Source organism: Mastomys coucha, chromosome X (genome assembly GCF_008632895.1).
Source record: "Mastomys coucha isolate ucsf_1 chromosome X, UCSF_Mcou_1, whole genome shotgun sequence".
NCBI classification, from domain to species: domain Eukaryota; kingdom Metazoa; phylum Chordata; class Mammalia; order Rodentia; family Muridae; genus Mastomys; species Mastomys coucha.
The window spans coordinates 64,525,015-64,540,579 of record NC_045030.1 but is presented as its reverse complement, the minus strand read 5'-3'; the positions used below and the strand labels follow the sequence as shown (position 1 = coordinate 64,540,579).

The 15,565-nt window shown below is 37.2% G+C and overlaps 1 long non-coding RNA gene across 5 annotated transcripts in view; it reads right to left on the bottom strand.

The window, feature by feature from the left end:
• Positions 1-2,870, bottom strand: part of LOC116085633 — a 62,505-nt gene extending 59,635 nt beyond the window's left edge. For all 5 annotated transcript variants that reach the window (XR_004116679.1, XR_004116682.1, XR_004116681.1 and 2 more), the window contains exons 1-3: positions 2,788-2,870; positions 997-1,030; positions 561-665 (exon numbers count right to left, since the gene is read on the bottom strand). This is a non-coding gene — a long non-coding RNA (uncharacterized LOC116085633). The remainder of the gene's footprint in view (positions 1-560; positions 666-996; positions 1,031-2,787) is intronic.
• Between the last annotated feature and the right edge of the window lie 12,695 nt (positions 2,871-15,565).

The window sequence follows — 15,565 nt, the reverse complement described above, 5'->3', positions numbered from 1 at the left end:
TCCCTCTTATTTCCCTCTAGAGAATTCCAGGAACCAAATCCACACAGCTTTAACTCTCTGAATACTTGAGGAACAGAAAAATTTGCATCAACCCCTGCAGTACTTCCTTTTAAACACACAACTAGAATGTCAAAATCATCCAAAAAAACAAAAACAAAAACAAAAACAAAAAACAAAAAACAAAACAAGAGAACAGTTAACACCTGAACAATGTTCTGTGTCATTGGATTCTCCAAGTTCTAATTTGTAAAATTAAATAGATAAATAAATAAACAAATAAAGATTTATAACTATCTTAAATATATACATATATGTACATATTTGAGCTCTATATATTTAAGTTTTATATAAGATATATACTTGCTTAAGAGTGAATCTATATGTTTATATATACATATATATATCCTGTCTGAAAATTACTCTTCTAAACTATATACAGCTAGGATTCTAGAAAAGTAAAATGTATAAACACAATGGTTTAGCAGGCTGCAGGATGTGGCAAGAAGGTAAAAGTACTATTGTGGAATGTAACCATCTTGAATAGAAAGAAAATGGCCGACCTGTGGAAAGCTACGCCCTATCTAGTGGGAGAGCAGCTGTTGACATTTCACGGCAGTGGAAGAAGGTTGTATTATTCAATACGCAATGCTGAAACAATTGGTGACCTATTTGGAAAAAACACAAAATTAGATCCTATTTTATACCATACATTTAAAATGAATTCTATACAAATTGCAGAGTTAATTGTAAAAAATAAATTGATTAAATTTCTAGAGAAAATACAGGTGAATACATATGTGGAGGAATACCCTAAAAAAGAAAACACAAAAATCAACTGACAGATGTAGATATCTTAAAATATAAAGCAGTAAAATGCTCCCAAAATCAGTAGCATAAGTGACAAAACTAGTCAAATAATGACTTGAAAATGATGTTTTTATCACATATGATAAACAAATTAAGCAAGAAGGGAAGAAACTTGAAACTGATTCATACCATTTAATCCATGATTTCCATGTCTGAATTTTTCCTAGGAGGAAAAGAACAGAAGGGCACACAAATATTTATATGGAAAACAGATTTCTTAAATCATCTATAATAGCAAAAAAGCACACTTATACCTTCATTATTTGGAGTTTAGTAATACTCCCATGTGATAAAACTATACATTCCTGTGGGATATCATAAAAGATGAGAAATGGTTTCCAATATATACTTAATGAACAAAGCAAAATAAAAACTCATCTGATCTGAATTTTGTATGAAATATACATTTTTCTGCATATCTTTGTATATATGTAGAGAAAAGGAAGTGAAAGAAATTATGCTAAGGTTATTATGGCATTGTACATAATCTTTATAGTCACCTTTCAATTTTCCCAAATTCTATACAATACTGTGTTTTTATAATAAAGGGAGAACCAACATTTTAATGAGATATTTTAATAAACATATGAAAAGCTCTGAGAATGCAGAGAAGAAAATCTAGGAACAAAGACAATAAAAAGCAAAAATTAAATAGCAATTGAAGATTACACATGATTAACTATTTATCCACCACAGCATGATTCCAGCATTATTTGCATGTTAGAATGTATAGGATTTCTTATACAAGATGGAGTCCTGGAAATTTTTCTTCACTACACCAGAGAACGGTCACATGTCCCTGGATGCGTCACTCTTTGCCGCAGTGCTTTGCTGATGCCCCCCCCACACCTCAACACGCTGTTCCTTTTCCCTGCAAAACATACCCCCAGCAGACATGTTCAACTTGGGGAATGGCTTATCTTTAATGACTTTCTAATAAGCCTTTTCATGCTCATATTCCTCTATGATCTCAGTTTTGTCATCTAACTCAAAAGCCAATCTGCCTATCTTTTTATTATTATTATTATTCCTTTCAGGCCAGTTGTCAAAACCAATGTGAACTCCAACGACATTTAAAAATATATGACTTCATCTCTTTTTCTGTTTTCTTACAGCAACCAGCATAAAAGAGCACACACAATTTCAGGGATATTGAGACGCAAACAGAAATGCTGTATCCATAGGAATCTCTGCTACATTCTCACATTCCTTTTCAAAAAAGAAAAAGAAAAGAAAAGCACCGAGAATATTCCATCAATTGTACAACATGACATGCAAAAAGCAAATGGATTTTACAAATGAAGGCACAGTCACAATATTTGCTACTTCTTTTTCATGATTTTTTTTCACCAAATTTTAATATTTCCAATTCAATACATGTTCATCTCTCCTACAAAGCAACCAGTCGTAATATTATTACAGTCTGCCCTCGTCTTTCCCTTCCCTACGCAGACATGTCACGGCACCATCTTCTTAATTAAAAGCAAGTGGAATACAATATCCTAGCCTCCACTGCAAAATATTTTCTGCATGTTCACCACATACCAAGAAAACAAACCAGATCTGAGAACCGCTTGAATACTGAACCATAACTATCATTTCATCATGTCTAATTCAAACATCATACAGCTGAAATATCATTTTAGTATCTTCAATAAATCTTGTTTTGATAGGTACCTTATCAGATTCGCAATTTATGTGTGTTCTGTATTTCCTTCTATCAAGTCATTCACCATTTAGGAAGCAAGCCTTAAACTAGGAACGTGACCACAGAATTAGAATATATTCCATTTTCTTGGTGCCACGGACTAGACAAATTCCTACACAGTTCTTAGCTATTCTGTTCCATCAAAATGCATCACTTGCTTTAGAAAACAGAGCCTTGGCAACTATTTCATGAGAGCTTTCTCGGCTACTTACCAGTTGCGTGCTCTCTGTCTCTCCATCAGCTCTGAAGCTGTCGCACTGAAGGAGTGGGAGGGAAAAGCAGCAGCGCAACAGCCTCTTGAAAATAAACTGTGCTGTGAGGAAGGGATTAGCCCAAAGGCAAGAGAGGGGATGCTTCAAAATTCTCCTCCCAAATCCTCACAAACATTAGATCATACTAAGCACTGCACACTAAAATTCATATGCTCATCAAAGGACAAAATTTAGTGGTTCAACTTCTGGTACGGAACATACTTAAATTACCTTAATTTCCAGTGGAACCCCCACAACATCATGGGCTTTTGGCTCTCCCGTCTCCTAGCAACATTCTCGCATTAATACACTTTTCCCGCAGTAGTCCTATTAGACATTAGGGAACACTGACAAGGTCTAGTTTCTGCTGAGGATCACTATTATTCTGCTGCTTAATATACATTCTCCTCTGGGTAAGTAACATGGAAAGTGAGTGAAGAATTCAGTACAAAGCCATTTACAGAAAAAAAAATATGATACAAATTCCATTCCACAGTAAAAAACAGATTATCTCACCCTGGCTCAAGACAGTTTGGGAACAGAAACTTTAAAAAACAATAGAATAGAGTCTACTTTCCTTCCAAAACTTTCTAATCTAATAATCCACATAGGTTAGAAAATAGGTATTTTGTTTTAACTTTTCTAGAATTAACTTTAAGTAACATTCATAAGCAAGTTTGTCTTAAGATTTCAGCCCAACTAATGAGTTACCAATAGGTAAAGGAAATAAGGAAAGAAGTTAAATGGTATATTTAGCTTTTAAACATGAAGATAAAAATGTGCACATCTCAGTAACATACCTTTACCTTTATAATTAGCTTTAGTTTTTCACACATTTAAGAATGACTATCACACAAAGGGCTTCTTTATTTTGCCAGGTAGGAAATTCCTAACAATCCAGTTGAATACTTTTTACTACTTTTCAGATATTGATATCTAAATAGTATTTATCACCAATACAAACCAGTTTACTGAAGAAATAGTTGACTCTGCATTTGGTCCAAGAAAAGTACAAGGTTTGCTTATATGCAAAAGCAGGAAATCATTCAAACTATAATGGACACACAGCAATAAGGTACACGACAAAGGCTTAAGGCACTTTACTGGCCAAATTCAGTTCCAGTTGAGCAGGAAGTATGATAAAGTCTCATTATGTAACCCAGACTGGGATGAACCCCACCTTCCTCTTGTTTTCACCTCCTGAGTGCTAGAATGACAGCTACTTCAGTTCATCATAAAACACAATAATGATGGTAGTGAATCATAAAACATTGAATAAGGCAATTCAAAGCCTGCAAAAGGACAAGTAAATCATTTCTTTATAGGAGAAGAATAAGGAATGACACAATGAGTAAATAACCCCTCTCAGAAAACACCAGTTAATCACTGGCTTAGACAAGCAGCATCAGCACATAACATAGTACTGGGTGAAATGTTGAGAAAACTTATTGAACTGCAAAGTACCACTGATGATCTGATTAAGTACAAAACAGGGAAGCATTATCAATGGAGAAATGTGACATACATCAACTTAGTTAATTAAAGTTCCTACCCATAATCATGTAAGTTGAAGTATGCCTCCCAATGGGGTGGAATTGGAAGCACGCATCCCCTAGATGTGGTTGGGACCAACACTATAATATAGATGTACTTGAAAATGAAGGTGTAACCAGAAAAATGCACATTGTGGAATGTTCTAGAATAAAACTAATGTAACTTCCAAAATTTTGTTATTAGATATTAAACAGGGTGGGTAGAAAAGCTGTTCTAGATTAAAATTTAAAGCGACATGATAATTGAAAATGATGTATGAGTTTAAAGTGTAACCAGAAAATCAAACAGCTCTAACTGATATTCTGTAGACAGTGGAAGACACAGATAGCCTACAGCTAATTTTGGATTTATGTAAAAAGTCATTGGTAGGATAATACATGATATAAGACTTGTTCTTATAAGACACATGATGAAGTACTGGGAAAAAAGACAGTAAACACTTGTTAAAATCTGTCATGTGTTACTCTCTCAACCTTTCTGTTAATTCTAGTAATAATCAGGCAAATAAATTTCTTTCATATGGCATGTCTATAATACATATACAGTAAATTAGTTATATCTACTTCTCGCCTACCCTCAAAACTCCCATCTTCTGTTACCTGACTCAAGTGGCCCCTTTCTTAATCTATTAGGCCCTTTTCTAATTGTAAGAGAGAAAATATGACATAGTCTTTCTACCTAGCATACTTTGTGTAACATGATACCCACCAAGCCCTTTTATTCCTTTGAAAAAGATAGTATTTCTTTCTTCTAGATGGCTGACTAGTACTCCATTATATATATTTTCCATATATCCCTCATTCGGTTGTCTCCTAAATGGCAGGTAGGTTTATTCTATGTGTCAATTATTGAGAATAGTGTCACAAAAAAGCTATGCTGGCATGTCTTTTGTGTGTTGATGGTATAGAATGCTTCTACAGAACAGACCACCTGTAAGTAATACAGCTCTTTTTAAAGCTGTTTTCTGTTTGATCATGGTCTCTGAACATCAATGCAAAGTCTATTTATCTCAAAGGACAATTATTAAATTCAGAAAATAGAGCTTTGTTAGAGATATGTTTATTCAGCTTCATAAAGGGAAAACACTATAACCCCAGTGCTGGGGAGGCAGAACCTGGGCTGTCAGTGTAATTCCAAGTCAGTGTGGTCTGCATCATGAGTTCCAGGTCAGCCTGAACTATATATACAGCAAGTCTGCCTCACCAAAAAATAAATGAGAAAATAAAATGGATGTAATATAACATTTCATTTGTTCTACTCTGGCTTCCTTCCTTGACCCTGGATTTCTGATTCTCTAATGAAAATTCAGGCCAGGCAGTGGTGGCACACACCTTTAATCCCAGCACTTGGGAGGCAGAGGCAGGTGGATTTCTGAGTTTGAGGCCAGCCTGGTCTACAGAATGAGTTCCAGGACAGGAGAGCCAGTGCTACACAGAGAAACCCTATCTCACAAAAAAAATAAAATAAAATAAATTTCAGGCATTTCTGCAAGTTCTGAAGCCAGAAAATAGCTTTCCCATGTGTATTAAACAAATGCAGAGAACAAGCAAAGTATAATAAATTATGAATCATATTAGTAATGAAAAACATTTCATGTGAGCCAGTGACACATTTCAGTGGCTAACAGCACCAACAATCCTAGTTTGTTTCCTGAAGCCCACAGTGTATTGAGAAATTCAACTCCCAAAGACTGTCCTCTAGCCTTCACAAGCAAGATGTGATACCCATGGGCAAGCACACACACATGCATATGTACTTGCACACATATCAAATAAAAACAAAATTTCAATGAAAAAATAATAAATCATGCAATAATGTAAAAGATTTCATCTGAATAGCCCATCATAATTTTCTAAGTACAACACAATTATTCTACTTAAAGTGAGAATATAAAACATTAATTTTACTTACATTTAACATTTATGCATATATTAGGCTTCTTGATAAGACCAAGGTATATTTTTATGTCTCTAAATATTTTTTTCATTTTTAAGATTTACTTATTATGTATACAGTGTTGTGCCTGCAGTGGAATGAGCCACTACGTGGTTGTTAGAAATTGAACTCTGGATCTCTGTTTTTTGTTTTGTTTTGTTGTGTTGTGTTTTGTTTTTTAGTTTTTCGAAACAGGGTTTCTCTGTATAGCCCTGGCTGACCTAGAACTCGCTCTGTAGGCCAGGCTGGCCTTGAACTCAGAACTCTACCTGCCTCTGCTTCCCAAGTGCTGGGATTAAAGGCATGTGCCACCACTGCCTGGCAACTCTGGATCTCTGGAAGAGCAGCCAGCAGAAGTGTTCTTAACCTCTGAGGCATTTCTCAGCCCCTCTAAATCTATGTTTAGCATGTCTCAACCTTCCATCATCCACTGGCATAGCCTTTTAACTAGGATCTTCAACACTAACCATCCCTAAAGGTTTTTTGGGTTTTACTATTTTATGTGTATGGGTATTTTTGCCTTCCTATGTCTGTATGCATCATTTGCATGCAGAGGTCAGAAGAGGGTCAAATTGCCTAGGACAAGAGTTACAGATGGCAGTGAGCACCATGTGCGTGTGAGGAACTGAATCCATGTCCTTTAGATGAACAGCCAGTGCTCTTAACTGCTGAGCATCTCTTCAGTCCCAGGTTGTGAGTTTTTATTGTAGCATTATAAATGAAATTACTCAAATATACTGAAAACTCAGAGGACTGTAATGTTGAACCCACTTATCACCTCAATAATAGAATAACTGTTTTCTGCATTCGCTTGATAAGCCCATGTTATTTTTTCCATGCCCTTCTATCAAGAGCATCAACCTCAGAGCTTTTATTTTTTAAATTTCTATTTACTAAAGCCATCTCTACTGGTATTGCTTAAAGGTCCGAAAGAAAAGGAGACAAAGGAAGGTCAACCTAAAGCGTTAAATGGAAGGAATGAAAGAAAAATATAGCTAAGTAGCCTCTTGCTCTCCTGCTGAATTCACACCAACTATAATGATATTTTAGTTTTTAATTCTGGGCACAACAAGTAAGGAATATTAGCTTATAGACTAAAACCCAGAGAGTTGGTAATAGATCACATGCTCTAAGCTAAACACTAGATTAAATGTGACTTATTTAGAAAAAGACACAAAGTTGGGATGGAATGGGGAACTTAGAGGTGGATCTGGGGACAGTTAGAGAGCTGGGATGAATATGATACAAATACATAGTATGGATATATGAAATTCTCAAATAATTAATTAAGGTACTATAGTTTATAAAAAAAAATTGAGATTTAGCTGGGTAGTGTTGGCACATATCTTTAATCCCAGCACTCAGGTATCAGAGGCAGGTGATCTCTGAGTTCAAGGCCAGCCTGGTCTACAGAGTGAGTTCCAGGACAGCCAAGGCTACATAGAAAAATCTTGCCTTAAGAGAAAAAAGTATGTGGATTTATAAAATTAAGTCCAGAATTATCCTACAATTTCTCTTTTAGTAGCTCAGAAATTGAGACAATAAATGCATCTTCATTCATGAATCACAATTCAATTCTGTTTGCTAAATACATTGCTAGCATGTTCATGCTGAGTGGAGAATTCAAATTCCCTTCACTGTAGGGGAGAGGACCTTTGACTTGAAGCAGAAGATAAATGACATTAAAAAGAAATGCCCCATGGGAATTTAATTTGTATTTGTTTATATAATGCTGCAAAATCTATTTTCAGTTCTCCTCTAATTAGTTAAAATTGTTTTTCTAATTTCATTAGCTATGTCTGATCTCTTCTCTAGCCCCCTATGGGAACAGCAAAGTAATGAATGAATATGTTACAGACAGGCAGATTTAAAATTATAATAACTTTTATTTCCATTTAAGCAGTAATTCTACATAGAAGAGTTCTTCTTTAAGAAGTGTGTATACAGCTAGCCACCTCATTTTCCTGGCAGATATTTTCTGCAGTACATACATATATGGTAAATACTATATACTATCTAGTGAGTAACTTGTATGGATTAAGCAAGTATGCATTAATTAGGATGTTATTTAGTGCCACTGAACAATGATCCTGATTATGATAACTACTATATTTTGTACTCAAGTATTTCTGCCCATTATTAATCAAAAATGTGGAATGAGCAATTGATGTGGTTCTTGATGTCTTTTTAACATGTATCAAAAGCTGGGGAAAGATAGCTTAATGGGTAGCCTGCTTTTCCTGCAAGCATGAGGACCATTGTATGATTGATTCCCCAGACCTAATAAAACCCTAGGCCTGGAATCACACTTGTAATTCTCCTGCTGGGGATGTGGAAATAGGAAGATCCCTATTGCTCAATGGTTAGCCATCCTCCCTGAATCACTAAACCCCAGTCTACTGAGAAACTGTCTCAGAAACCAAGGTGGACAGCTCCTGAAAAACAATACTGTAGACTGTCTTCTAGTTTTCACACTCATGTGAAAACATATGCAACATGCACACACACACACAATCCAAATAAAATGAACTTCATTACAACAAAAAACATAGTTCATCACATGTAATTAATGTTTTCTTAGACATTTTTATCACAATATACACAAATATACTGACATATAAATTACTTTGTTCAAAAATATTAAAGGCCACTCTTACCACATATTGACCTTTTTCCTGCCTCTCCACGTGAAATGTGGCACCACGAAGCAAACATGACTCTCTAGTTGATATTGTAGTAGCTGAGAGAACAGAGCAGCCATGGTGGCTCTGTATCAGAAGAAGCTGTGGAGCCTTTGAGGCATTCAGTCAAACCTGTTGTTTAATCAAGTTTGTGGGCACGCTTGTTTCAGTCAAGATGTGTTATCAAGTTGAACAGTTTTAGACAAAGTGTGCCATGATGGAGGACGTAGGCAGGAAGAATGGACTGAACAGAAGCTATATATGAGCAGAACACTCCATCCATCAAAAATTTCTTAAGGAAGCACATTTATTTCTTATTCTATTTTTTTTTGCTTCATTTTTTTTACTGAATATTTTCTTTATTTACATTTCAAATGTTTTCCCCTTTCCAGGTCTCCCATTTGGAAACTCCCTACTCCATCCCCCCTCCTTCTGCCTCTATGAGGGTGCTCTGCCACCCATCCACTCCCACCCTCCCACCCTGGCATTCCCCTACACTGGAGCATCGAACATCCTCAGGCCCAAGGGCCTCTCCTCCCACTGATGTCAAAGACCATCCTCTGCCACATATGCAGCTGGAGTCATGGGTCCTTCCATGTGTACTCTTTGGTTGGTGGTCCAGTCGTCAGGAGCTCTGGAAGTGTCTGGCTAGTTGACATTGTTGCTCCCTCCATGGGGCTGCAAACCCCCTCAGCTCCTTCAGTCCTTTCTCCAACTCCTCCATCCAGACCCGCGCTCAGTCCAATAGTTGGCGAGCATCTGCCTCTGTATTTGTTAGGCACTGACAGCATCTCTCAGGAGACAGCCATATCAGGCTCCTGTCAGCATGCACTTCTTGGCATCCACAATAGTGTCTGGATTTGGTGACTGTATATGGGATGGATCCCCAGGCAGTCTCTGGATGGCCTTTCCTTCAGTCTCTGATCCACACTTTGTCTCCATATTTTCTCCTGTGAGTATTTTCTTCCCGCTTCTAAGAAGGCTCGAAGTATCCACACTTTGGTCTTTCTTCTTCTTGAGTTTCATGTGGTTTATGGATTGTATCTTGCATATTCCAAGCTTCTGGGCTAATATCCAATTATCAGTGAGTGCATACCATGTGTATTCTTTTGTGATTGGGTTACCTCACTCAGAATGATATTTTCAAGTTCCATCCATTTGCCTGCGAATTTCATGAAGTCATTATTTTAATAACTGAGAAGTACTCCATTGTGTAGATGTACTACATTTTCTGTATCCATTCCTCTGTTGAGGGACATCTAGGTTCTTTCCAGCATCTTGCTATTATAAATATGGCTGCTATGAACATAATGGAGCATGTGTCCTTATAACATGTTAGAGCATCTTCTGGATATATGCCTGGGAGTAGTATAGCTGGGTCCTCAGGTAGTACTATGACCAATTTTCTGAAGAACTACCAGACAAATTTCCAGAGTGGTTGTAACACCATAGGAAAATAAGAACATATTGTCATGTGTATTAGTCAGTTCAGCAAGCTGATATTAAAACCAACCAAAATACCATGCATGTAGACACTTCAGGATCACCTTCAAATAAATAAGTTTCTCATTTATGAGAAAGAAAACAAAAGGAACCTTGTTACTGATAAAACATTGCTAAAATGTTTATTTCTAAATTATCTATACATGTGGGTGATCTAGATAGGCACTGATTAAATTTACTCAAAGATGCATTTTTATGTACTTAGTGCTATAAATATCAAGTCAAGGATAAGTTTACTAAAAAAGCAATCTCTAAATTTTAAATAGATTAGAGCGGGAACGCTGGCTTCATGGTTAAGATCAGTTGATCTAGCAAAGGGCCTAGTTTTGGTTTCCAGCACCCATGTGATGATTCACAACTGTGTCTAATTCTAATTCCAGGGAATCTAATACTTCCTTCTGATTTCCACAGGCACTAGAGACATACATAGCGCACATACATACATGCAGGCAAAAACTTACCACATAAAAATGAAATAAATCTAGAATTATATTTTAATAAATAAATTGTAATAAAAATATTAAAAATAAAATGTAAGTACAGTATTTCCTGATCACTCGGTATTTAAATGAGAAAATGTAACCTCTCTCATGGTTTTCCTATTTGACCTACCCAATTCTTTTATGATTATAATTATGATCTAATGTTTTTTACAGTCCAGTCATTATGCCCTTCCTAGTCTGCCCTCCAACAGTTCCTCATCCCATCCTTCCTCCCCTGTCTCCAAGAGGATGACTCCCACCCCCACACCCACTCCATCAGACCTCCCTACTCCCTGGGGCCTCAAGTATCTCAAGGATTAGGTTCATCTTCCCTCACTGAGGCCAGACCAGTCAGTCCTCTGCTGTATATGTGCCAGAGTGCCTCATATCAGCTAATGCATGCTGCCTGATTACTGGCTCAATATCTGAGAGATCTTGGGGGTCCAGGTTAGTTGAGACTGCTGGTCTTCCTATGGCATTGCCCTCCTCCTCAGTTTCTTCCAGCTTTTCCCTAATTCAACCTCAGGGTTCCCCAGTTTCTGTCCATTGGTTGGGTGTAACTATCTGCATCTGACTCTTTGAGCTGCTTGTTGGGTCTTTTGGAAGGCAGTCATAATAGGCCCCTTTTTCTGAGCACACTATAAGATCAGTAGTAGAGCCAGACCTTAGAGCCTCCCCTTGAAATGGATCCCCAGTTGGGCCAGTCACTGGACCTTCTTTCCCTCAGTCTCTTCTCCATTTTTGTCCCTGCAGTTCTTTTAGACAGGAACATTTCTGGGTCAGAGCTTTTGACTGTAGGAAGGCAACACCATCCCTCCACTTAATGCCCTGTCTTTCTACCAAAGGTGGACACTACAAGTTCCCTCTTTTCACTATTTGGCACTTCATCTTTGAGTCCTGAGCATCTCACCTCCCAGGTCTCTGGTACATTCTAGAGGGTCACCCAGCTTCTATCTCCCAAGCCGTTGCCTGTTTCCATTCTTTCTGCTGGTCCTCAGGGCTTAACTCCTGCTTCCTCTACCCCCAATACCTGATTGTGTTCCCATTTTCCCACCCAGGTCCCTCCCTCTCTCTGCCCCTAACTCCATATCCAATAAAGGGTTAATATCCAAAATATATAAAGAACTCAAGAAGCTAAACTGCAAAAAACCAAACAACACAATCAAAAAATGGGATATAGAACTAAACTGACAATTTACAACAGAGGAATCTCAAATGACTGAGAAGCACCTAAAGAAAAGTTCAACATCCTTAGTCATCAGGGAAATGCAAATCAAAACAACCCTGAGATTCCACCTTACACCAGTCAGAATGGCTAAGATCAAAACCTCAGGTAACAACACATGTTGAAGAGGATGTGGAGAAAAAAGAACACTCCTCCATTGCTGGTGGGATTATAAACTAGTACAACCACTCTGAATATCAATCTGGAGGATCCTTAGGAAACTGGAAATGGATCTATCTGAAGACCCAGCTATGCCACTCGGGCATATACCCAAAAGATGCCCCACCATGCCACAGAAGCACGTGTTTCACTATGTTCATAGCAGCCTTATTTGTGATAGCCAGAAGCTGGAAACAATCCAGATGGAATCCCCCAATGGAAGGGCTGGGATTCTACCCAGGATTATGTTCGGTCTAAGACTAGGTGACTACTAGAAAGGATGCCTTTTCAGGCTGCTCTCCTGGTGCCAGCTGGCAATCTTGACTTGCAGAATTACTTTTTGGAACTGTATGAACAGGTAATTGCTGCCATGGAAACACAACTGTCTAATGGGCCAACTTGCAATAACACAGCCAATGGTCCAACCACTGTAAACAACTGCTCCTCACCAGTTGACTCCAGGAACACAGAGGACAGCAAGACCAACCTAATAGTCAACTACCTTCCTCAGAACATGACACAGGAAGAACTAAAGAGTCTTTTTGGATACAGAAAATGTGGTTCATTTACAAAGTGGAATACTACTCAGCTATTGAGAATGAGGACATCATAAGTTTTGCAGGCAAATGGATGGAACTAGAAATTATCCTGAGTGAGGTAACTCAGACCCCAAAAGACATGTGTGGTATGTACTCACTAATAAGTGGATATTAACCAAAATAAGTACAGAATACTCACAATACAATCCATACAACTCTAGGTTAACAAGCCAAAGGGTTCAAGTGAGGATGACTACCCAATTCTTAAGTGTCTTTAACAATGTTTAATACAAATTCTTTCTGCCAGCTAGCACGCTCCTGGAATGGAATGGCCTCTTTCTCTTCTCATCTCTAGCTCTTAGAATACAAGTAAGCTAGGTCAAAAATTACTACTATACAAGTCAAATAGAATTTAGGAATTCAGCATGTTGGGAAAACTTACAGTGTTCCATTATCCATTTCCACATCCAACAGAACTGGTTATTGGATCATTCCCTTATAGGATTACTTATTGACATAGAAATTTGAGGGCTGACTATAATTTTTGCCTCCAGGAATTTTCACTCATAAGAGACTCACACAATAATTCCTATCTGTCCAATAAAACTGTCACATAGTTAAGGTACAATGGTTCACAGTTAAAATTTATTCCTACACCTGTCTGTATTTATATATGGATATATATGCATATATCTAGTAGAATAGTTTTAGTGAAGTTTTCAACTCTGAAAATATTAAATTTCCATTATTAGCAGTAGAAGAAAATAGGGCAACAAGGATGTGTCCACAGAAATATTCTTTCATATAAACAATCCACTAGTTAAGAGTATCAGATATAAAGTTCAATGAGAACTAAATGTAAACTAAAAATCTCAAAGGTAACAACAAATAATATTTAAAGTTATGCCTATGGAAGTAGATACACTTCATCAAGTTAAACCATAGGATAAACTCCATCTTTAGCTGCTTACCTCTTTAGTAACCTATGTGATTAAAACAGGGTTCTGAAAATAAACTAGTTTTTTTTAGACAAAACACTTCTAGTAACCATCCACATTAATGTATTCTTCCTGACAAGAAATCACAGACAGTACCTCTTCCTACCTGTCAACTGCCTCCATCTGATAGACAAACTTGAGCTAACACTAAGGTATATTGATGTACTCCAATAGCCTTGGGGAATATTAGACAAAACATTTCACTCTAGAAAAAACTACATCTATTTTAAACATATGCCTATAATGTAAATATTCTGCTTATAAAAAATAAAACAGATTTGGTCATATAAACATACTCTTGTAAAAACATTGTTGACTTTTAGATATGTACTTCAGAAAATATAAAGTAAAATACTTATATAGAAAAGCACACTTCTGAGACACATTAAGACATACATTGGTTACCTTTTTGGCAATCCAAGGTATACAAAAGAATAGATAAAGGACCCAAGAGACAAAAAAAATGAATGTTCTCTATAATAATCCATGTACTACCTAATGGTAAATATTTTAAGCATCATTTTTAGAAAATTGGCAAGTATTATTCTATACCCCTCATCAAGGAAACTTCTCTTTGCAATAGATTGAGACCATTATAGAAAACCACAACCAATCAGTATTCAGAGTTGTGGAGCCCAGTCCCAGTAGATATATCCACAAACAATTCCTACGCCTAAGGCTTTGGGAATACTGTGGAAGAGAAGATGGAAAGAATATAAGAGCCAGAAGGTTGGGGAGGATCTAGTATCATCCTAGAAAACGTCATGACCTATAAAGTCTTACCAGCACATAAGCTAAACACCAGTAACCCCGTCAAATTGGCAGGAAAAAGCCCCCTGGGCCTCATCCCTACACAAAGAACTGTAGGCAACTGAGGACAACGGGTGTGGGAGAGGTGTTCCTCTCCAGGAAAGGTCACACCAAGTAGTTATCTGATGTCAAACCGTCAGCCCTAAAATCATACAAAGACGTAACATTATAATAGACTCGACAGGCTATATATGTATATACAAATACATATATTTGTGAGATAGTAATTGATTTTTAAAAGAGGCCATGGATTTGAAAGAGCATGAAGGATATGTGGGAGGGTTTGGAGGACAGAAAGGGAGGAAGGTTGATTAAGCTACTATTTCAAGAAAAATTACACAGTTCACAATAAAAAAAAAAGGTGTTCTTTTGTGTGTGTGTGTTTGTTTGTAAGGTGTGCACTTTTATTAAAATGGTCTCAAGTCAGTGTACAGGACAGCCCTGGCTGCCTCAACACCTCAACCCACTCCCAGGGAGACTAAAGCCTTCATACATTAAGTTGAGGGGACAAAAAAAGGGGGGCCATGATGGCTGACCATTCAGAAATTAAAAACAAAAATGAAGTTTTAAGGCGGAAGATTTAAAAAAATTTTTGCAGTACATAATTTACACAAAAGCAATGCTGTCACCTTCCCCAGTGTGGCTCAGGGCATGGACTTGGCCATCCTCCTCTTAGGAGTGGGGGTGGCTTTTGGGAGGGTGAGGGACTTCCTGTAACCATATATTTCATGGGTACTTGGAATGGCTATTAAAAAAAACAAAAACAAAAAACCAATGTACAATCCAAGTCCTCAGCCACATTGTAGAACGTTGGAGGATGTTCGTTCCAACCAACTGCTGTCGCCTTCACCGT